Source organism: Triturus cristatus, chromosome 7, assembly GCF_964204655.1.
Source record: "Triturus cristatus chromosome 7, aTriCri1.1, whole genome shotgun sequence".
NCBI classification, from domain to species: domain Eukaryota; kingdom Metazoa; phylum Chordata; class Amphibia; order Caudata; family Salamandridae; genus Triturus; species Triturus cristatus.
Window position 1 is genome coordinate 1,034,312,060 of NC_140590.1, and position 23,557 is coordinate 1,034,335,616.

Sequence of the window (23,557 nt, forward strand, 5' to 3'; positions counted from 1 at the left end):
ACATTGAACTAGATGACTGAAGAATCTCTCTTGGAGTAAAGGAGTTACTCCGCTGCAAGGCAGGCACCAAAGACGCATCTGACCAGTTTGCATCTCCGAAGCTCCTTAGGACTCCGAAGAACTCTGCAACACAGGAGGTGGGTTTCCGTGGTCTTAGAGGTGGATCAGTGCCCACAGCAAGTCTGAGGCCCGTATCCCTCGTGGCGACCGTGAAACCCGAACCCCTGGACAACACGTCACTTTGCAGAAGCATCAATTTTCCAGCGATTCCTGTAGCTGAGCTTTGGGTTACTTGTAGCCCTGACCCCAACAGCATTTTCACAGAAGATTGCCTGCCTACACCCCATGAGTGTTCCATGAGCTGGCCCTTTGTGTTTTCTCTCAAGGTCCCTTTGCAATCCCTAGTCCGTCGACTGGTTGGTCCCTGTGAAGGCAACTCTAAATCTAATTGGGCTTACCTGGTTGCTCCATATGTGCCCTGACTTTCCATTGCTTGGGGAGTCCCCAGGACCTTGCTGGTCCGCACCGAAGCAGCTTTTCTCTTTCTGCATGGGTTGCTGTTACCAAGGCTTGTTGGGTCCAATCCGGGCACCGACACTGCAGCACTCGACATCCTTTGTGGGACAGCTCGAATCCAGCTGCTGGTCATTGTCAATGCCTCCTGGTCCTCATGGCTGCAGAGTCAAGCTTCACCTCTTTGCACCTGAAACACCCGACATCGGTGGGTATTCGTCTATTGTGCCCCCTGGTCACTGGCAAGTGACCCAGACTCTGTCCACTCTGTTTTCAGGTTCTTCTGATCTTCGATCCAGACTTGGATCACACCGGACACTTTTCTACTTCCCGGCATCAGCACTTTGCAGCAGGTCGCCATTGAAATCAACTACGATTCCCGACACCATTTGACACCTATGCACCCGGCTTTTCTAGGTGAGGTAACTCGAGTACTACGGTGCTCCCGTGGGTGTTGGCTCTAGAATCCCCTAAGTCTAAAGGGGTTTGCTCAAAGTCCTCTCCTAATTGTCCTTAACTTCTAAAATTCCAACCGCGACTTTCCCATAGAATAGTACGGGGCTCGTGCCTGTGTTCTCACACTGCACGCATCTCCCGTGGGCCTCCTGTGTCACTACCTTGGGTGGTTCCTTGGGGTCCCAGCGATTCTACGTGCTCTAGGCAGTGTGCCTGGTCAAGTCGTGGTTCTTACACCACTTTCTTAATATATGGTTTGGTCCGCCCCTAGGGCCCAATATACTGTGTGCTATTTACTGTCGTTTTAGAACTGTATTTTTGTGTATCTTGGACTCTAATCTCAGAAAGGGATTAGTAGTGAGTGTTTAGAAATAAATACATATATTTTATATTTACCTTGTGTGGTTCTCCTTTCATTTAGTGATTCAACAGGTTATAATCTGGTAAACCAAGCTGCTTTACACTCCTTCAAGATTTAGCCTGAAGGCTGCTCTCCATAGCTACCACTAGGATAGCTTTCAATAAAGTTTGCCTTTAAACCTATCATCAATAAGGGTTGTTTGGACTGGTGCAAGGTGCCCACTATAACTAGTGGACAGCATATGCCAGGCCAACTTCTCACACTTCTCTCATGGTGAAAACAGCATGAGAGCAGCTCCAGGATTGGTTAGATTTGGGCTGGCCCTCCATCCCTGCAGATGAAGCCATTCACAGGCATTTGCAGATTAAATCCTAATTCATTTTAAAATGGTTGATACATATAAAGACCCGTGGCACTACGTATGAAAAGGAATAAGAGTCTTAAACAGGGAGTAGCCATGAAACTTCCCCCATCAGAGTAACACCAGTTTCCAACTGGGTCCGAACCCCGCTGAGGCCATTAGATAAAGGTTCAGGTAAAGACGGCGCAAGCTGGCTGTCAAAATGGAAAATAGCCTCATCAAAGCAGCCCTGGTTGTCAAGATTAAAAACAGGCCCATCAAAGCAACCCTGCTGTCAAACGGGGAGGGGGGGGGGGGGTTGCTGCAGGAGGAAGATTGCTCAGGTCAGACCTTTGTAAACCTGTGTTTTTTTCAGGGGTGGATGGGGGTTGGGGGGGTTGGAGTGGACTAGCTAAAATTGTGGGTACCAATAGTGACGGGTTAGGGTTCAACCTTTTTTGTTCCATCTTTGCAGCACTATGCATAGCGCCCCCTGTAATGTTGGCTCCACAATAACTCTGTGATATGAGTAAACATTGTACAAAGTAAGTTGGAAGCTCTGCGAATGGGCATGGCTTCATCAGAGCTTGCGTATTCCATGAACAGTACAATCATTCCATAAAATCGGAAGGAGGACTCCATTACTGTTTTAGTTAATTTATTAAGTGACGAACATCTCTGTGCGCATCCCGCAGACAGGAACTGGATTGTGAGGTATCAAAAAACGTATTTGTGACTGAAGCTGGATAAAAGGATTTGGAGTGTTACTATTAATATGATATCAGAGTCCAGTCCTGCCATTGCTTATTTCTTCTAGCTCGACGGTTACTTTTATCCACTTTTATTCAGGTTCGTCCCCATTAAACTGCATCCTCCAAAGTGTTTCTTCGTTTTTGTTCTTGCATATTTTCGATTAAAGGGCCGCACTTGTGGTGCTCAAACTCTCCCCGCTAGTTCAGTTTGCAGAATAGAATGTGCTTTACTAATTAACATGCGTGGCCGTTTTCATCCTGCTGTGGATTGAGTTCTTGGACTGTCTCAGCTGTGATCGTCGCACTGTGTAGTCACATTTGTTATATACACAAAGCAGAATCCCTGTACATCTTTTGGAACTTCCTTTTCGCTTGACTTTGTTGGTTTTCTTTCAGTGGCGGCTCCTCTGTAATGGTGGCGGAGCGTCGCCCCACTGCCAGCACAGGATAAAAAAAATAGTAGTAACAGGCTGTTATTATCATTTCATTTATCTCTGTCAGAGTTAATTACCTCTGACAGGAGGGGTGGCCGGGTCAGGGCAGGGAGGAGTACCGTGCACTTATAAGTGTGCCTGTGTGTTTGCCCGGCCTTCTCAGGCTGGCCAAACACACATGCACACTTATATTACTCCAACCCAAATGTATTGTACAGCCGAGTTGGAGAAACCCTACAGGCTCCCAGGCACAGTATTAGCGGCAAAGGAGGCCCCTCAGACCAATCCTGGCACTTCTCTTGTGCTAGAGAGCAGCATCTGCATTGGGTGGGGAGACTGTGCCCTTAGGCCCATCCACTTCTGGCTTCTGGGACGTGAGGAGCAGGAAGAACAAGGCAGCTGGCAGCAGGAGCAGAGCGGAGTTGAGCGGTAGGTAAGGGTTTTTTATTATTGTTTTATTATATACCAACCTCTCCTCCCCCCCTGCACCACCGACCTACCGGTTTTAGTTGGCGGCAGTTGCCACTGTTTTTCATGAGCATCTGTGGGTGACTTTGGACCACAGGCATCAGCAGTCTCCTGGTAGTTTTGTCGCTCAGGTTTGCATAGTTGCCAGTAGAATATGCAGGATAATGTAAAATAATGTTAGCTACTTCTGGAATGTTGTTTTTCTACTTTTTCACGTAGCACATGCACGTTACTGTTGTACTGTAATTGGTTTCATATAGCACTTACTACCCATGACGAGGCATCAAAACATACTTTGAACTGAGTGGAAACACTTATTTGCACGATTGAGAACTCTGGAACTGTGGTTGAAGGCACTGCATGTTTCACTCAAGTCAGTGGGTCAAAAGGGTATTCAGAATACATGCCCATCACTGCAGAATGCACAGGATAGTGGTCACATATTTCAGTTGTAATTGTGATTCTATGCAAATGGGTGCAAGGGGACCCCCATCATAGGGGTGCACAGTTTTCAAAAATATGACAAGGCGAAAGCAAACGAAAATGCAATGGTTGCTCGCTACTTAAAACTCATCCCTAACTTTTACACCCACCACTTTCAAATGTCACCAGTCATCACTGACTTGGAATAAGGTGGATGGGAAATCCGTCACACTTGTGATGGAGTAACTCGCCCTCAATACTCTAAATCAGGCCCTTAGATAGTATACATCAATGTATGTAACAACTAAGAAAAGTATATGACACCTCTTAAACTCACTTTCCAAGTGACCTTGCTGCACTAATTAAAGTAAGTTACACCCCACAGGAAGACGTATTCAAGTAAGTGCATTGCAGCAAGTTTGTGTGATTTATTTTCACTCTTTTCTTTGGCCTGTGACTTAATGAGGTGCGAAAGCACGACAGGGTGTGCTTTACTGCCCAATAACGCGCATCACAACTGTGATTCACGAGGCAGTAGAAGCGAATGAAGCGAATCAATCATTTAAGAAGAGAAGCCATAAAAAAGTGACTTTAGATTTCAGTTACTGAGAAATAGCACTGGGAAAATGAATCAGGCATTTCTGCAAGACTATTTTCTTAGAAATGACCCCTTTAGTTAACTCAAATCGAAATATATGTCAATGATATGGTGAGAAAAAAAGGAGTGCATGGGCTTTAACTATAATAAGTAGCAGGAGGGAGAAGGTTCGTTAGGTCGCATCACATGCTGGACCCCAGTGCTGGTTGAGGCTTCGCAAAGGTTCATAGGCCCTAACCTCTGATTGGGTAGTACATACCAGCCCTAACTGGGGTACATTTGGTCCCTTGCATGTCTGGGCATTGGTGCCACTATTGATTGCTATGCTCTGGTTGAGTGATTCCAATTGAAAATCAAAAGGGCCGGCATTTCTACTCAGAGGTTAGAAGTGTAGCCCTGATGCTCTCAAGGCCTGCATTCCCTGCATTAGCCATATCTGGTCATACAGACAGGTGTGCTGCTAACATGGCAGGCAGCTATCCTTGAGAATCTTTCTTGATTTCTGTGAAAGTAACACATAGCACCATGGCATTCAGATTAAGCAAAAAAATATGTCAGGCGAAACTGAAGTGACATGCGCATTATTTGACCTCCTACAACATCATAGGGTCGATCCCTTTTCCCATGATAAAACTCTAGACTGACTCCCATTGGCTTCTCAGGGGCTAGGGCAATAGAAGGAGAGGGAAAATCAGAAGGTAAACATAGCTCTTTAAAGTTCACATGGGTACGGTTGACAAAAGGAGAATGGCATTACCATGGAACGTCTGCAAAATTAATATTTCAAAGACTTAATATAGTAGTCTGCAGGTCTTTATTTGCAACGATAGAGACATACTTACAGAGGAAGGACAACAGACACGTTTTTCTATGGACCAAGGAGCTTTTTTGAGGCAGTTAAATATTACATTCATGGCAGTACATTCATAAAAGATGCAAACACTGTACACCCAGTGATAACATCATGCTAATAAAATACTCATGTTGTGTTCATGTCATAAGAAAAGAACGGATTGGTAACATGGACTTGGAAAGAAAAGAGAGAGAATCACAACTTATACAAAGAATAGGATTTTGATGATATGTAGTGACACTCAGTGTGTGAGAAAAGACCTCAGGGAATAAGCTATTAATAATATGCTTGGATAGCCACCATAGTTTGCTCACTTTCCCTTCCAGCCGGATCATCTTCAAGACCAATGGCATCATCTATAAAACCCTTAACAACTAGACGGCAGCAAACCTGGCAAACAATCAAGCTGCGTCTGGGCGACAATGCTGTACAATCAAAGAACGGGGGGAGGTAGAGGTTAAGGTTAGGTCCACCCTCCTTACTGAATGCAGTTCCACAACATCCTGAATACCGGAATTAGAAACCAAACTATAGGAGGAACAGGGATTCCACTGAACATGTGTGAAAAACCCTCTTTCCAGAAAGAAAAATTATTTTCTAGAGTCCCCTCACCCACCAGGGTTACCCCTAGGTGACATGCTTCATCATTGGGACCCTCTCAATCCACTGCAGATTGAGGCATGCTGCGACTTGCGAACTACATAGGAGTACTTAGGTTTTGGAAAATATGTGTGGTGCAGTGATGTGGAGTGGGAAAAATAGGTTAAAATTACCTAGCTAGTGAGCTAATATTTTATTCCTGCTCCTAGTCGGTATGTTTTAAAATCAGTGGTTAATACTAGGGAAAAACCTATCTGTAATGAGTATGTTGTCCCTAGTACTGGGTCGACATGTTTCGAGCTTTCCCCTAAAGCTCTTCTTCAGGACCACACGAGGGCCAGCCCTGTGCTTACCACTCCTAAAGAATCCTGTAAATACGAAACTATGGGGTGCACACCTAATGTGTGTTCACCAGATATTTAATACATACGGTTGTACACTGACACGCTGTAACTGTAGGAAATAAAGCAAAAGGAAAATTTAAAAAGCCTGCCTTCCAGCCAAGCTGGCAGGCCCTTTATATATGCGGCTTCGTATCATGATCAATGTACTCCTCTATAGTGGGTGTACTTAACAGCTATTTTGTGAGATCATCTGTGGTGGAAGAAATCAATCACACACAACGTCTTTGTGAAGAGAAGTGGTTATGTACAAATTGCAGTTTAAAAGCACTCATGAAAAAGACACCATGTGACATACAGCATATAATGAATAATAGTATTACATTCCAATGACACATACTTTTGTTTAGGCAGAAATATGCCTCATGATCTGCAGGGGTAGAGGGGCTTGTAGTCACACCCTAAAATGGTAATGGGGACATAGAGATAGTCATTAGAGTTTCCTAAAGGTAAATGAGATAGGAACCATGGAGAGAATTCCCGGTGCCTTGGCTTCTCCTGGAAGGAAAATAGAAAACGTATTATTTCCTTAGAAAAATGAGAAATAAGGCCAAACAGGTCTGGCTGGACTTACATCGTCAAAGCACTCCTCTCTGAAAATGACCTGATGGCACCCCTGGAGACCGCAGCTTCCCGCATCTGTCTCCCGGTGGCCATTAAATAGACCCAGATCAGCTTAGTCATGCTTACTTAAAAAACAAATGCGATTTATGGGGTGAGATGCACACCTTGTAATCCTTGTTTTAAACTGTCTTTCACCATTCAAGTTTTACCAGCGTGCAATACCTGCTTCACGCTTCGTCTCGTTTATAATTGATAAAAATGTATGGTGAAATAATGAAGAAAAAATGTGAGAGAAAAGCATAAGAAATTGATTCATTGGATTCAAACTAGGTTGGGGCTGTGCAGCCTTATGGAACTGAAATGGGTTCCTTTTTGGATTTATTTACTTCAAAAACTAGACTGTGTCTGTCACACAGGGCCATCCTGGGTGAATGAAATAGACCCTGATCAGTCTAGTCATGCTTACTTCAAAGACTAGACCGTGTCTCTCAGAAGATGGCCACTGTGACTGGCAATGGAGCGGGGCCATCTTAGGTGAATGACCAAATTGTCGGTTTTTTTTCGGACAGAAGGCTGCAAATAAAATAAAACTAACAAGGGGGATAAATTTACAAGGGGAATAAATTTAGACACTCAAGTAAAATCGAGTGGTAATTCGTGCAGTATGTTGCTAGCGCAACGGTACATCTGGTTGATGTGCAAAGCCCTGTGACATAACAGCTCGACTGTGCTCTTCTCAGTATAGCTTTTAAGTACATCATGAAATGACTAAACCTCATGTAGTGTTAGGGGAAGTCATGAAAAATGCCAGATTCCTGGATTATGAGTTACATCAAAATGATGCGCAAGACTGTTATATCCTCACTGTGTTATTTAATACTACCCAGTTTAGCTGTCTCCTATCTGTTTAGCCAGATTGAGAGATAGTGACGGAATGTTGGTGTGCCTGTGTGGATGAGTGGTGACAGTTGGAGATCGGCAGAGCAGCAGGGAGGCTGCTCCTGGTGGGGCTGGTGTGAGAGCTGGAAATAGAGCTGGTATGGACTGATGTACATATTACCTGGAACCAATGAAGAAGACCTCAAACTCTACATGGCTACCTGTGTCAACATGTGTGCAAGAGCAGAACATTATTTTGGTGACGACTGGACATGGACTCTAGCGTTTTAAGGATTTTATACCTGTCTACGAATGGTACAGAAAACAAGAGAAACTATAATAAACTACAGAAACCAAGCGAAACAAAAAGAAACTTGAACAACTACATGAATCAATTATGGAGCTACCACAGGCTAGCCATCCCCACCAGTATGCAACTGCGGTGGAATCTTCTGTAACGTCCTGGGGTCTTCGCAGCCGGTGGCTGATACTGGATGCTTAATTTTAGCAACGTGCGTTGACCCTCCCGGCGTGCGTTAACAGTGCGTGCCGCTATCTTGTGTTTGCGGCAGCACACAACTTGTTTGTCTTCACTCGATGCCATCCGCCGCTTCTTTTGTGTGTGTGCCGTTTTTACGTTATGGCTCGCAGCACTTTAGGCACAAGATTCGTTCTACAGGAAGATGTTTTCAAGGGTTTGCGGCATGTCGGTCATTTCAACACATGGTAAGCCAGGTTTCAAAACATATTTCTGCCGAGTGTGAATTGGGGTTTCGAGCATCTGCGTCGACGTCAGTTACATTAAGATGGAAAGTGGATGGCAGACGTTTACAACGCTGCACATTTTGATGCTGTGTTTGTACCAGCAAGAACACCCTGTGGACACTGGATTCTTGGGTGATATGCATCCGCTGTGGTGTGGTGCCAACAGAAGACCCCCTGTGTGCTATGTGTTGGTCATGTTATCTGGAGGTAAGGTTTGGGATAATTTACAAGACGGTGAATGGTTTGGCAGTACATTGTTTCTTGGCATGGAGAAGTTATTTGGAGGAGAAGTATGGGAAGATCAACAAGACTGTGGTTTTTAAAAACAGACTCACTCCTTGGATTAATTTGTTACATACAATATTACACGTGAAATAGTCACTAATTGTTTTTTTTGCATTTGTGAAGCGCTATATATTTTTTCAATTTGTGCTTTTACATATTGGCATGTTTCGTTTTTGGTTCCCTTGCGCAAGGGTGTTAATTGCCTTGTGGTACTCGGGTGAAATGTTGCTCACCGGCGTGGGATATAGGTTAAAGTTGTACTACATTTCGAGTTGTAGCATGTCTTTTGGAAGAACTTCTTGTGATTCGTGATGCCACAATGTACGTTTCCCTATAGTTGGGTGGCCCATGTGTTTTAGTGGGTGGCAGTCACAGTTTAACACTTACATGAGGGATGGGTTTGGGTAATAGTCCCATAACAGTTTTATCCCTTCCATGAGGGATGGCTTTGGGTAATAATCCCATTTTTGCATTTTACAGTTATGACCTCTACATGGGGGTAGGTTTATGAATGTGTTCCCATATACACAGTTTTTGATGTTAACCTTACACTAGGTTGGGTTATGGGTTTTGGCCCCACTTACATGTTGTGCTGTACAATGGTTCATCCCTTCACAGGGTGTGTTTATGGGTGGTAGCCCCATTTTCACTTTGTTGTGTTTATTGTCTTGAGCTGCACGTTTGGTCTGCACTATGAGTCTGATGTGTTTGTAAGTTGCGTTATTCTGCACGTTCTGTTATGTTGTGTGTAAGCCGCCCTGCACCTCACATTTTGTGCCTTGTGTACGTCGCTCTGCGCTCCAGGTGTTGGTGTGTGTAAATCGCGCCTCATTGTGTGTACCCTCTGTGTTGTTCACTTTGTGGTACACGTGTATTGGTCGTTTTTGTTTCACCCTTTTTGCATGTTTTGGCCTTGTGTGTTTGTCTTGGGGTGTAGTCCACCCTTCACTAAATTTTTTCTATTGATTTTTTGGGAAGAATGGGATATTGCTTGCTATTTTATTATTATTGCTTTTCTATATTTTTCCTTCCTTCAGGTACGCAGTGTTTCTTCTCTGGCGAAGTTGTTTTTAGTTTTGCTTCCCTAAGTTTTAACCTTTTCCTTGACTGTATATTTTATTGCCGTGTTTATAGTTATTCTCATGTTTCTTCACACATTTTGTTTTCTTTTATAAGGAAGGGGATAATGTTATATCCTCACTGTGTTATTTAATACTACCCAGCCTAACTGTCTCCTAGCTGATCAGCCAGAGTGAGAGATGGTGACGGAATGTTGGTGTGTCTGTGATGACTGGAATGCCTGGGTGACTGTGTGGATGAGTGGTGATAGTTGGAGATGGGCTCAGCAGCAGGGAGACTGCTCCTGATGGGGCTGGTGTAAGAGCTGAAAATAGAGCTGGTATGGACTGATGTACATATTACCAGGAACCAATAAAGAAGACCTCAAACTCTACGTGGCTACCTGTGTCATCGTGTGTGCAAGGGCACAACAAAGACCCTTAGACTTGACAGCTGGATTGCGCTCTTCTCAGGATCTCTTGTATGTTATAATGACTAAAACTCATGTCTTGTTAGGTAGAAGTCATACATAGTACCCGATTACTGGATAATGCAAGATATCATGTATGGAATAGTAGACTCGTAGTTGTCAGTTGGAGTCTGAATGCCACCAATAGGCAGCCTGCTGTTCACAAAAGAGTCGCTGCTACTGGAATGGGTATGGGGCCCGCCTGTGTAATTGGGCATTCTAGATGAAGTGGTACCCATGTGTTATTAGCGTTAAGATTTACGTTAGTGTGAGTATCACGTGCGGTTGGACCTTTACTTCTGTTACATTTTGAGTAGAATGGTATACTCAAACAATCTTCTAAGTCTGGCAGAATGTGTATGTATTCCTGATTCATTTAATGAACTGCCCCACGGGATATCATCATTTAGTCCTTCAGTGTCCATGTGCAATTTATGCACCCACTGCTGCTCTTTCTCTAGCAATCTGTTTTCTAGGTTGTCAATGTGTTTGAGATGTTCTAACACTACCCAGTGTAGATCGTTAGGGGTGTGTTTCACTTAATTGAAAGGTGACGCAATTTTTGTGGTGACACGGTGGCACCTGATGTTGCTGCGATGTTCTCTTATCCTGGTGCTAACCTTTCTGGAGATCATACCGACATAATGTTGGTTACATATGCATGTGATCAAGTACACAACCCCTGTGGTATTGCAGTTAGTGAATTTGCGTAACTCCCAACTCACCTTGTTGTTAAAGGTTACTTTTTTCGTAGTGGAGGTCAGGTGACACACACTGCAGTTCCTGCAAGGATGGCGGCCCGTCGGTAGGGTGCTCAGTACTTGTTGGGCCATATTATCAAGAACGGTTGATAACATTATCGCCGCTTTAGCGGCAGCACACTGACGCTAAAGCGTAGATAAGGGGCTTGAGAACATGCCCTATAGAATTCCAATAGAAGCCCAGGTTCTGGTGTGAAGGACATAAAACCTGGGTTCTATTGGAATTCTATAGGGGATATTATCAAGCCCATTATTGCCGCTTTAGCGGCTGTTTCCTGTCGCTAAAGTGGTGATAATATCATCGCCCGTTCTTGATAAGATGGCCTTATCGTTTCTTGTTTGGGGTTTGGGGCGGGTGTGTACCAAGGTGTACCAAGATGTCTCTTAGGTTTTTTCCTTTTCTGTGTGAGAACATGGGTTATGGTAATGTTCAGTTTCACACTGTTAAGGGTGCGCTAGTGTTTTTTTGACTATTTTTGTGACACAGTTGGACGCTATGTTGAAGGTTGTGATGCATATAGGTCTTTTTTCTTTTCCAGTGATTTGTTTTTGATATGTCTCCAGGAGTGCTTCTCTTTTGTAGTTTGCAGCTCTCTTTTTGGCTTTGGATATCAGGTTTTTTGCGTATTTCCTTGTGAGAAGTTTCTCAGATAGCCCTTTGGCTTGTGCTTTGAAATCCTTAGTCTCAGAGCAGTTTCTCCTAAGTCTGAGAAACTGTCCGAAAGGGAGTTTCTCCTTCAGATGTCTCGGATGGAAGCTGTTGTTTAGGAGTTTTTTGCAGTGGATTTTAGATGTGTGGTTGTCTTTAGTAAGCCATCAACATCATAGATGTTGAGGTCCAGAATTACCGGTTGGGATCTACTCATGGTATGTGTGAACTTTAGGAAATGGTCCTGTTGGTTCAGCCACTTGATGAACTCATTGGCGTTGGACTCGTCACCCTCCCAAATCAGTAGAACATCATTGATGTATCTCTTCCAAAGTTGAATATGTTGGAGGTGTGGGTTCATGCCTGACAGGATTTTGTGCTTTTCGAGGTGGTGCACAAATAATCCCGCCACACTTGGGGCAAAAGTAATACCCATACTGGTCCGTGCTGTATCTTCAAAACGGAAGTGCCAGATGTCTAGGTGTATGATAGGTCCATTCTGCTTCATAGAGAACCTCTTCAATGATGTCCAGGGTCTCCTTATGGGGTAGGCTGGTATAAAGGCTGTCCCCTACTTGAGGTTTAATCATTTCATGATGTACATAAAAGCTATTCTGAGAAGAGCACAGTTGAGCTGTTATGTCACAGGAACCAGATGTACCGTTGTGCTCGCAACATACTGCAAGAATTACCACTCCATTGTACTTGAGTGTCTAAATTTATTCTCTTTGTAAATGTATCCCCCTTGTTAGTTTTATTTTATTTTCAGCCTTTTGTCCACAATACCCGACAATTTGGTAATTCGCCTAAGATGGCCCCACTCCATTGCCAGTCACAGTCTTGTAAGAGACACTGTCTAGTCCTTGAAGTAAGCATGACTAGGCTGATCCGGGTCTATTTCATTCACCCAAGATGGCCCCGCTCCATTGCCAGTCACAGCGGCCATTTTGTGAGAGACACGGTCTAGTTTTTGAAGTAAGCATGACTAAGCCGATCTGGGTCTATTTAATGGCCACCGGGAGACAGACGTGGTAAGATGCTGTCTCTACGGGTGCCATCAGGTCATTTTCCGAGAGGAGTGCTTTGATGAAGTAATGAAGTAAATCCAGCCAGACCCGTTTGACCTTATTTCTCATTTTTCCAAGGAAATTATAAGGTTTCTATTTTCCTTCCAGGATAAGCCAAGGCACCGGGAATTCTCTCCCCGGTTCCTATCTCATTTACCTTTAGGAAACTCTAATGACTATCTCTATGTCCCCATTACCATTTTAGGGTGTGACTTCAAGCCCCTCTACCCCTGCAGATCATGAGGCATATTTCTGCCTAAAGAAAAGTATGTGTCATTGATATGTAGTACAATTATTTTTTTATATGTTGTATGTCATGTGGTGTCTTTTTTACGAGTGCTTTTTAACTCCAATTTGTAAATAACAACTTCTCTTCACAAAGACGTTGTGTGTGATTGATTTCTCCCACCACAGATGATCGCACAAAATAGTTGTTAAGTACACCCACTATAGAGGAGTACATTGATCGAGATACGACGCCGCATATATAAAGGGCCTGCCAGCTTGGGTGGTAGGCAGGCTTTTTTAATTTTCCTTTTGCTTTATTTCCTACAGTGTACAACCGTATCTATTAAATATCTGATGAACACACATTAGGTGTTCACCCCATTGTTTCCTATTTACAGGAGTCTTTAGGAGTGGTACACATGGTGCTGGCCCTCGTGTGGTCCTGAAGAAGAGCTTTAGGGGAAAGCTCAAAACATGTCGACCCAGTACTAGGGACACCATACTCATTACAGATAGGTCTTTCTCTAGTATTAACCCCCAATTTTAAAACATACCGACTAGGAGCAGGCATAAAATATTATCTCATTAGCTAGGTATTTTTAACCTATTTTTTCCCACTCCACATCACTGCACCACAGATATTTTCCCAAAACTAAGTGCTCCTACGTAGTTCGCAAGTTGCAGCACGCCTCAATACGCAGCGGATTGAGAGGGCCCCAATGATGAAGCAAACCACCTAGGGGTAACCCTGGTGGGTGAGTGGACTCTAGAAAAGAATTTTTCTTTCTGGAAAGAGGGTTTTTCACACATGTTCAGTGGAATCCCTGTTCTTCCTTTGGTTAGGTTCAGTAGAATCCCTGTTCTTCCTTTGGTTAGGTTTCTAATTCCGGATGTTGTGGAACAATAATGCTGTACTTCAAACCTGGACACAGCCAGACTGGATAGAAAACATTCCAAGGAGAAAAGAAATGGAAGGCAAGCCTACTATGGTCATGCTCCCAGGATTTGGGACCGCGTCCCTATTGACATCAGACTTGCACTGACTCCTCTATAATTTAAGAAATTGTGAATAAATACATCTGCTTGGAGTATTACCCTTGACCTGACAGTCTACTCATGACCTTCCTCTACAGAATGTATCATCCCCTGGGCCATGCCCCCCTGCTCAGCACTCCATTGCTCTCAAGCTAGGCTGCCACTCTACCAATGCCTACACATACATATATTTTTTATAGAAACTATATTGGGGGAAGGTAAGACATGGTCTGTCATCAATCAGACTATTATATTGCTCACTCCCCGTTACTGCCATCCATTCTGTAGCCTATCTTACTATACCATAACATATCTTATAATTGAATTAGCATTCTGTTCTCTTTTGCTTAGTGTAATCATTTGCCTTGGCTTTGTCACAAGCCAGCTTTTTGACTACACCGGCCATTTGCCATGGTCTCTTTCAATATTCCACCAATATGGCAGCTCTCAAAATGCGCTTATATACTTCTAATTTACTCCCCATTTGATCACAGCCACAGAGATTGTTAGACAGTCATCATACATTGCCCAGACGCTTTTATTTTGATTGCCTTCTATACTCACTACAGCTACTTGATTTTTCCATAATCACTGAAATACACTCAGTATGGCAGATCATCCCAATTTACATTCCTGTTATATACTATTTTGCCCTCTTCTGACACGTGTGACTCCTTGAATCATGGCAGCAGTTTTAAACCTCAATAAGTGTAAATTGCTCAAAAACGTAAGTGCCCTTTGTGAATCAGGCCCTCAATATTTCCGAAGTATACCACATTGACAGTAACCCTGGGCGTTGTTCGCGAAGTAGCACTTCGCGAAGCTACGCAAAGTGCACTTCGCACTATGCGAGCTACGCGTAGTGCTTCGCGAACTGCGTAGTACCTTGTTCGCACTGTGCCAGATGTCGTTTTTAATGATTGCACAGTGCGGAGAAGCAACCGGCACTGTGCAATCATTGAAAATGGCATCAGTGCGAGCTGTAGTTTTCTGCTGCTCGAGTAGATTTTTACTCGAGCGGCAGCTTTCTCAATGCGAACTGGTAGTTTCTCATCGCGAGCGGTCGCAAGCATACGCGACCACTCGCAATGAGAAACCTGACCTCCTCGCGTTGGGAATCTCGCCGGGAGGTTTATTTTCCATGCTCGCGATCGCCAACTTGATGTTGCTGATCGCGAACAAGGAAAAAGTCTCGCCGGGATGTCATTTTGCTTGCTCGCGGTCGCCAACTTGACGTTGAGGAACGCGAGCAAGCAAAAAATGACCGCAGCACTGCGCAACACTACGCTACGCGTGTTCGCACTGTGTTACGTTCGATTCGCGTAGTGCGAACTTCGCAAACTACACAAGCGTAGCGTAGTACTTTGCCCAGGCTTAATTGACAGCCTGCAGGTCTGGGCCCTAATTATTGTTTTTTCTATTTTTTTTTTCAATGAGAATAATACTAACACATTGTTGGAAAGAAGGTTTGAGATCAATTACCAAACTCATTTGTTTTTAAGCAAGTCTGTAGAGGCTCATGGGAAGTGACTGAGAGGTGGGGCGTGGTTGAAGCATTAAATGTGTGCCTGCAGTCTCATTTACACTTTTATGAACTCACACTTTGCAATTGACTGATCTTTCAGACTGCAAAGACACAAGCAAAAGAAAACAGACCTGTTTTGGGCATTGGTGGTCTGTAGAACAGTACAGAAATGACAGTTTTCACCTTGAAATGCCCTTTTGTGCTCATTCCTAGAACCACCCTCCCTACTGTTCCTCTCGCCCACAGACTCACTAGAATCCTTCAATCTCATAGTTTATCATCATTGTGTAATTCACTCACCAGCGCTTTGAAATGCTCCTGTTTTCCTTAATAAGGGCACCCTTGCTATTCCATTTCTCTCCCCAACTAAACCCCACTGAAGCACTGCAAATGCATTCTTTCACTCATATACCCTTGTTTCATTCACTAACACTCCCCTAGTAGCCCAATATCAAGCCTAGAGAGAAATTGCCAGGGCTCTACATACTGTAGTGTCTTTCAAGTTTTGGCTCCTGATGAACTCCGTAGAACTATCATGTAAGTGTTAGAGCAGAATGCAATGAAGGCTAGTTTAGAATGCTGAGTTCGCGATTACACGCAAACAAATAAAGACGTGTAATACTAAGCTCCATGTGTAGCATAGTCATTGGTAGGTCCCAGGCATATATGTTTATATGCGTCAGGCAAATAAGGCAATTGAACGATAACAACATCCAGGTCCACACATTGATGACATGATAACACAATTAAGTGCTACGTGATGCAAAGATCTTCTCTCACGTTGATTTAAATAAAGGTCATCAGTTGGAAATGGAAGAAGATTGCATATAAATTGCAACTTTTTCTACACATGTTGGTCTGTTTCAATACAAAAGATTGAGTTGTGGTGTATCACCTGCTGCAGAACTCTTTCAAGATGTCATTCAATGTATCATACAGCTTGTCATGAATGTGTTCAATTACAGCGATGACATATTGATTATCGGAGCTACACAAAAAGAGCACAATAAAGCTCTTACACAAGTATGTTGTTGTTTACTTGCCGAAGCAGCTTTGACTTTGAATGCAGACAAGTGTGAGTCTTAAAAGACAAAGCTATAGTTATTTGGCCATATCTTTTCTGATGGGGTATGACACCAGATCCCGCTAAAGTACAAGCACTGTCAAATGCTGATCCCCCACAAGATGTTTTTATGATGCGCTCATTTCTTCGAATGGGCTGTTACTGTTCAAGATGCACACAAGACTTTGTCACTGTAAATGCTCCGTTGAGAGTCTTAACAAAAAAGTATGTTTCATTTCATTGGTCACATGAATGAGAGAAAAGTTTTAAGAAAATCAAACAAGCCATTGAGAATGCTACTGAAATTGCATATTTCAATTCAAAGCTTCATACAGAGGTTGTTGTTGATGCAAGTCCAGTCGGGTTAGGCGCTATACTTGCACAGCACAGTGGACACCCAAATGCTAGAAGGCATATTGTGGCATATGCCAGTAGGAGTTTGTCTAAAACAGAATGTGCTTATTCATAACCAGAAAAAGTAAGTTTAGCCATGGCATGGGCTTGTGAAAATTTCCTTGTATACCTGTACAGGAAACATTTTAGGCTTGTAACTGATCATGAAGCTTTACTGACTATATTTGTCTATCCAAAGGGCAAAATGCCTCCTTGCATTGAATGATGGGGGCTACGGTTACAAGAGTACAATTATACAATTGGGCATCATCCAGGGAAGGATCAAGACCCTGGTAACTACTTTTCCAGGGTTCCTATTTAAGATCATTGTCCTCCACCCAAACTTTCTGAGGCCTATATTAATTTCATTCTAATTTCAAACACACCAGCTGCTATTTCATTAACCTAGATTATCACTGCCACGAGTCATGATAGTGACATGCTAAAGTTGAAAGATATAGTTACACATCAGTCATGTAACCAACACACTCGACCACTCACCAGTGATGATGAAGTTCAAAACTACGAAAATGTCAAGGATGAACTGTCCATTACTCAGGAAAGAGATATACTACGAGGGTCGAGAATTCTGATTCCAGAGAGTCTGCAACTGAAAATAATGGAAGTAGCCCATGAAGGACATCGCGGGGTGGGCGGAATTTGCTTAGTCGCGCTACGCAAAGCTCCGTGAAACGTTAAAAAATCTCCATAGCACGCAGAGTTCCGCAAACACGCGGAATTGCTTGTTCCGCCCATTCGCGATGCTTTTTTCCTGTTTGTTAACGCTGTTTGCGTGCTGCGGGGGAAATATCTCGCGAACAAGCATTTTGAAAGCGTGAACAAGCATAAAATTCTGTGAAGCCGCGGATCGCTGAAATTTTGGCAATGCCGCGTTCTCCGTGGAACGCAAAATTATCGAAATTCCGCAAATTCCGTGAGCGGAACAGAATTTACCACCCAGGCCTAGAATCGTTTCCACAAAACAAGCTCTCTGATACCAAGTCTGCTTTCCTTATCTTGATGACAGGGTTGAAAAGGAATTAAAGGCTTATCATCTATGCAACTGCCTTTCTACAAAACCTACTCACCATATCTTGAACATGTCAGAACTCCTATAGCATGCATGGGAGAGGATAGCCATTGACTTTTTCGGTCCCTCGACAATGGACATCATCTTCTGGTGATTATTAACAAATACTCATGATTTCCGTTAATTGAAGATTTTTTTCTACTACTCAAGATCAAGTCATTGAAAAATGAGGTGTCATCTTAGCATCTTGGGGTGTTCCAGCCATAAGGAAGACTTTAAATATTTTTTGGAGCATTTGAATGCATAGAATCAGAAGAGTACACCTTTATGACCGCAGGTAAATGGAATTGTTGAGTGTTTTATGAGTACGCTAAAGGAAGAAGTGCAGCGTCCTACTCTTGAGAAACTTGATTTTAAAACTGTGTTGAATCCTACTTGAGGGCTTATCATTCAACATCAGGTATGGGCGGTGAACTTCAGATCCAGTGCTCGTAAGACAAATGCAGAGAAGAAACTCTGATGCTCCATTTGATGCATAACCTTTTCAAGTGGTGTCTACTGAAGGACACATGGGGGCATACTTACAAGCTCATATATCTACCAGAGCGTCACTTTTTGTGATGCTCCAGTGGCATAGCGCTATTTCCCATATTTACAAGGTGGCGGTGGCTTAAAGCCACCTAGTATATATGCCTTTTCCATGTAGTCCTCAGCGGCAAACGGGAATGCAATGGGTGTTTCTCTGGGCGTTCCCCCGCAACACCCATTGTTTTTTTATCCTGCCCTGATTTACAAGGCTGAGGCAGTGCCAAAAACCAACGCCATGGAATACCAGGCATTAGAATGGTGATATGAGGAGAAAATATTAATTGCCCCTTGTTTTTTGCTCTTTCCATGTGTGCTGCATTGTGCAGCACACATGGAAAGAGCAAATCACCATTATTGATTGTGTGTAGGATGGTGTCCCTTACTGCACATAAACAAAAGTCTCTGCAGTGCAGGTACCCTTGCGACATGGCGGCAGGATGCATGAGCTGGTGCTAGGCTGCTTTTTTTGCGCCAACGCTAGAGGAAACACAGAGGTGGGCCGTATTCTTGTGAATACGGTGTATCCTTGCGTTTTTAAAATTCCGAAGTGCAGCGCTGCCAAATTTGACGCAGCACCTGCTCTGAAATGTTTTGGGAAATATGCTCCCTGGTGACTGCCCACCACCCTGGGAAGTCTATTACTAGAGACTCTTCTCATTTCAGGCACTTAGCTAGTCGTTCATCAGATATAACTGTTGAAAGAGAGACTGGGTCTGAAACATTAGTGACTGCTGTTGCCTCTACACTGTTGAGTCAGATCCTGGACGTTGGTGATGATACCACCCAGTTTCCCAGAACAAGATCAGGTCGAACAATTAAAGAGCCAAAACAGATTGATTGAAGAGATTTAATTGCAAATGTTTATCAATTTATATTTTGTAATAAATTGGAATTTTATTTAACAGAAAGGGAGTTGTAGTGTCTTGTGAGTTGAACATTTTGGAATCCTGTTGGCTCCTGATGGACTCTGCAGACCTGTGACGTATGTGTTAGAGTCGAATGCAATGAAGGCTAATTTGGGAATATTGAGTTTGCGGTTACCCACAGACAAATAAATACATGCAATACAATGCTCCATCTGTGGCTTAGTTATTGGCGGGTACCCAGGCTGGGGAGAACGCTACACACTCTTCATTATTCTAGCTGTCATGACTCATACCCTATCAAGCCAATACCATAGAAGCTTCAATAGATGACTGGCCATCTAGGCATCTTAGCACCCCGAGAGTGAAAGGGCATGACCTTCAGCACTCTGAGAAGTTCTGCTTCTTGAGATCTGATGCTTCTGCCCACCTAGACGTAAGAGTACCGTAGAAAGTGTATGGGAAGGCACATATAGGCTCCATTTCTCTCTGCCACCACAGCACGCTGTACTTATTGGTTTGACAAGTGAATATAATGATCCAGGAGAGGCTGGTTTGAGGAGAGTCAGACACTGAGCCATTTCCTCTTCACATCCTACGTGGTGTAACATGCTACCCATGAAGGCAAGTATTCAGCCCCTTAAATAGTGGTATTAAGAGCAGTATAAAGGTTACAAATGTTGAGAAACTCTATGCCTTTGATCAAAACTATGATCTAATTCAATGCTATGAGATTGTCTAAATATGGAGCTGTCTTTTTCCTGTATATTATTCAGGTTTTAGTGCTTTTTTAGAATGATAATTTACTAATTGTATAATTTCAGTATCTAATTGAAAAATGTAGAACTTTCCCCATGCTCCTTTTCCCCCCTGGAACTGTAGAAGCATTTTATAATACTTTGTACTTTCAATATGCAGTGAAGACTCTTTGTAAAGGGTGGCAGGAGGAAACTCCTGAATTATGGCGAATATTTCATTTCTGCTGCACTTGTTTATATCAAAAAGAATTTCTCTCGTTGCACGACCCTCGCATAGCTCCTGCTGAAAGTCTTTAAAACTTCTCCGTCAAACCTCCAGAGGCCATGGGTTTGCAGCTTCTGTACGCCCCCAGGCTTAGTGAGATCATGAGCATGGTTACTTTCGTTATGAGTGACAGGTGCTTCACACATGCAAATGAGCTATCATTATTAGTTCCCATAATGTCTTAATTAGCATGAAAGACATCGGAGATAGAAGAAAAGAAACAAAAGGTATTGTTTTTTTTCCCGGGGTACCAATATGAGACAGAATATTCATAAGCACGCCTTCCAGAGAACAATGTGACCATCACCCTGATAGCTCTGAAAAAATGTAAGTTGGGAGCCGTGGAAAGGATCACATACCAGAAACACGCAGAATACAAAAGTAATTTACATCACATTAGCCTTTGTGTTGGCAAAGTAATTGTGCGGTAGGAAAAATGATTAAGTTAATTTTTCTTTGATGAAGTGAGGCAGTTCGGGAGATGAAGCATAGACCGGTAGACTTAGTTGTACCCCATCCGTGATGGAAAGTCCGAAAAAAAAATGAGGTGCTGTTGCCAACAGTCCAGTCTGTCGGTACTCTGACCTTTCTGCCCTTCCAAAGGCCCCGGTCTCTTTGGAAGGAACCAGTTCTCGGAGTTGTCACAGACGGCTCAGTAAAATAGATTCACCAACACTCAGACCCGCTATAAATAGCCCCAGTCCCTTAGGCGAGGGTAAAAGGGGCGCTCGTGAAAAGGATTCCTTTTGACAAATGTATGTATGTATGCACACGGTATTTCTAAAGCAGGAAGCAAGTCAAAAGGCAGCATGGATGGTTAATGCATTGTGGTATAGCGTGCTTTATAGAGGTGAGTCTTCCTAAACTGGAAAACGTCGGGGCGCTCCTGATGGATACAGAGGTGTTCCAGCTCCTGGGTTCATAGGTGGAAGAGATTTGCTGTTTTTTTTTCTTTCATACATTTCCCAGTCTGCAGTCTGATGGTGTCCTGGCTGCGGCTGCGCCAAGATCCACCAAATCTGGAGATATTATCTGCATGATAAGCAGGGGTGCCATTTATAGGGACATATTCTATAGAAACCGTAAGAGCAACATACACGCAAAAAACATTTCTGAGTTGGGCCCTAAATTGGGAAGGCATGGCACAAATAAACATATCCTCTAGCAAGTTTTAAGAGGCGAAAATTAATTGGGATCCATCAGGTGTGTGAGAGAGGACTTGAGTTTGATATCAATAGGGCCAGTAATCCTGTTTCCGATTCAAACTCCACCTTTCATCCAAAACAAAATTACAATGAGGGTGCAAGACGCGGTAACAAATATCGCACACCGTGGAATGGGGAATACCATTTGCTATTGGTACTTTATTTCACTTTCCATGGCGTAAAGCCTGGAAGGAGGCGCAATTTGTGTTCTGCTAGTTTGGAGACTAACACGCCGACGCTTATTAGTGGGTGCGGAATTTGCACCATTATATTGCAGCCCCATCGTGAGCCGAGCCAGGCGGTGATAGGTGGCTGTGAATGACAGATGCTTCACGTCCTTAGAGTACGAAGCTGATTTCTGCACCATTCATGCGACAAAACAAATGTGTGCCACATGATGCCCGAGCTGCTCGAAGTGATTGCTCTGTAACAAATCCCTCAAGGCTATTAAAAGTACAGCGAGACTATGGGACACGAGTTCTATGGAATTAGAGCTCAATTATGTGCTTTTCCTAAATACTTCCTGTTACAGCAGTTTGTCATTGACATACTTAATTAGGCATTTAACAATATTTTCCAGATGTTCCCATTTGGCTGGACACATGTTTCTCATATCTGCATTAACTCGGTCAAGTAGTGAAGCTATGAAAAAAAAATTGCCTTGGGCAACACTGCGAGTCCACTGTAAAAAGAAGCAACTTGCACGAAGGGCGCAGCATCCTGATGTAGGTTATAGGCAATATCGATTATGAGACATCGTGCCACCGTAATAATTTCGGGCCTGATTACGAGTTTGTCGGATGGGATACTCCGTCACAACCGTAACAGCTATCCTTTCCGCCGTATTACAAGTACCATAGGATATAATGGAATCATAACACGGTAGACGAGATACCCGTCACATTTGTGATGGAGTAATCCTCTCTGCCAAACTCGGAATTAGGCCCACAGTCAAAATATTGAGGACAAAAATGTCAAGTGCTCTTATGTGTGGATTTACTATTCTTAAGTTCACGGCTTTGTCCATTAATGCCTTGATACCAATGACTGACTGACTGACTGTCTGTCTGTCTATCTATCTATCTATCTATCTATCTATCTATCTATCTATCTATCTATCTATCTATCTATCTATCTATCTATCTATCTATCTATCTATCTATCTATCTATCTATCTATCTATCTATCTATCTATCTATCTATCTATCTATCTATCTATCTATCTATCTATCTGTCTAAAGTCTGTCTGTCTAAAGTCTGTCTGTCTGTCTATACTAAAAAAGGTTCAAGTGACATTATCATTAGGTGTTGAAATGAGACAAGAACGGTCCTCCGTTGATGCACTGCACTGCCTATGACCTCACAATACATCACTCATGACATATTAATAAGATAATATGTGAGGTCATAAGTAGTGCATGATGGAGGTACAAGTTATAATTAACAGACTAAATTATATCTAGTGAATTGTTGTGGGTTTTGGGTCATTTTAGTGCTAGTTCATGTCTCCGTTCAACACTTAGGTGCCGATTAGGATCCTGGAAAAAATTTCCCCGTACGACTCGTATCCGGTCTTTTTACCATACGAATCGTACAAGTGCCGTACAAACTGGCAAGTACGATTCGCATGGCAAAAAGTCCATACGAATCGCATTCGGAATATTTCCCCACACGTCCTCGGGTCGGAAAATGTGTCCGACACGTCCCCAGACGATTTACCGTACAAATGTGAAAAGTGAAGTCCGACCGCGCAAGTACGATCCATCCCGTGCGTCCGATGTTACAACCGTATGGAAAAAACACCGTCCGCACCGAACTCCCATTGCAACCATAGAGACGTGCATTCATACGTGACGAACACCCCCCCCCAGCCCCCGTATGTATGCGCCGACCCCCCCCAGCCCCCG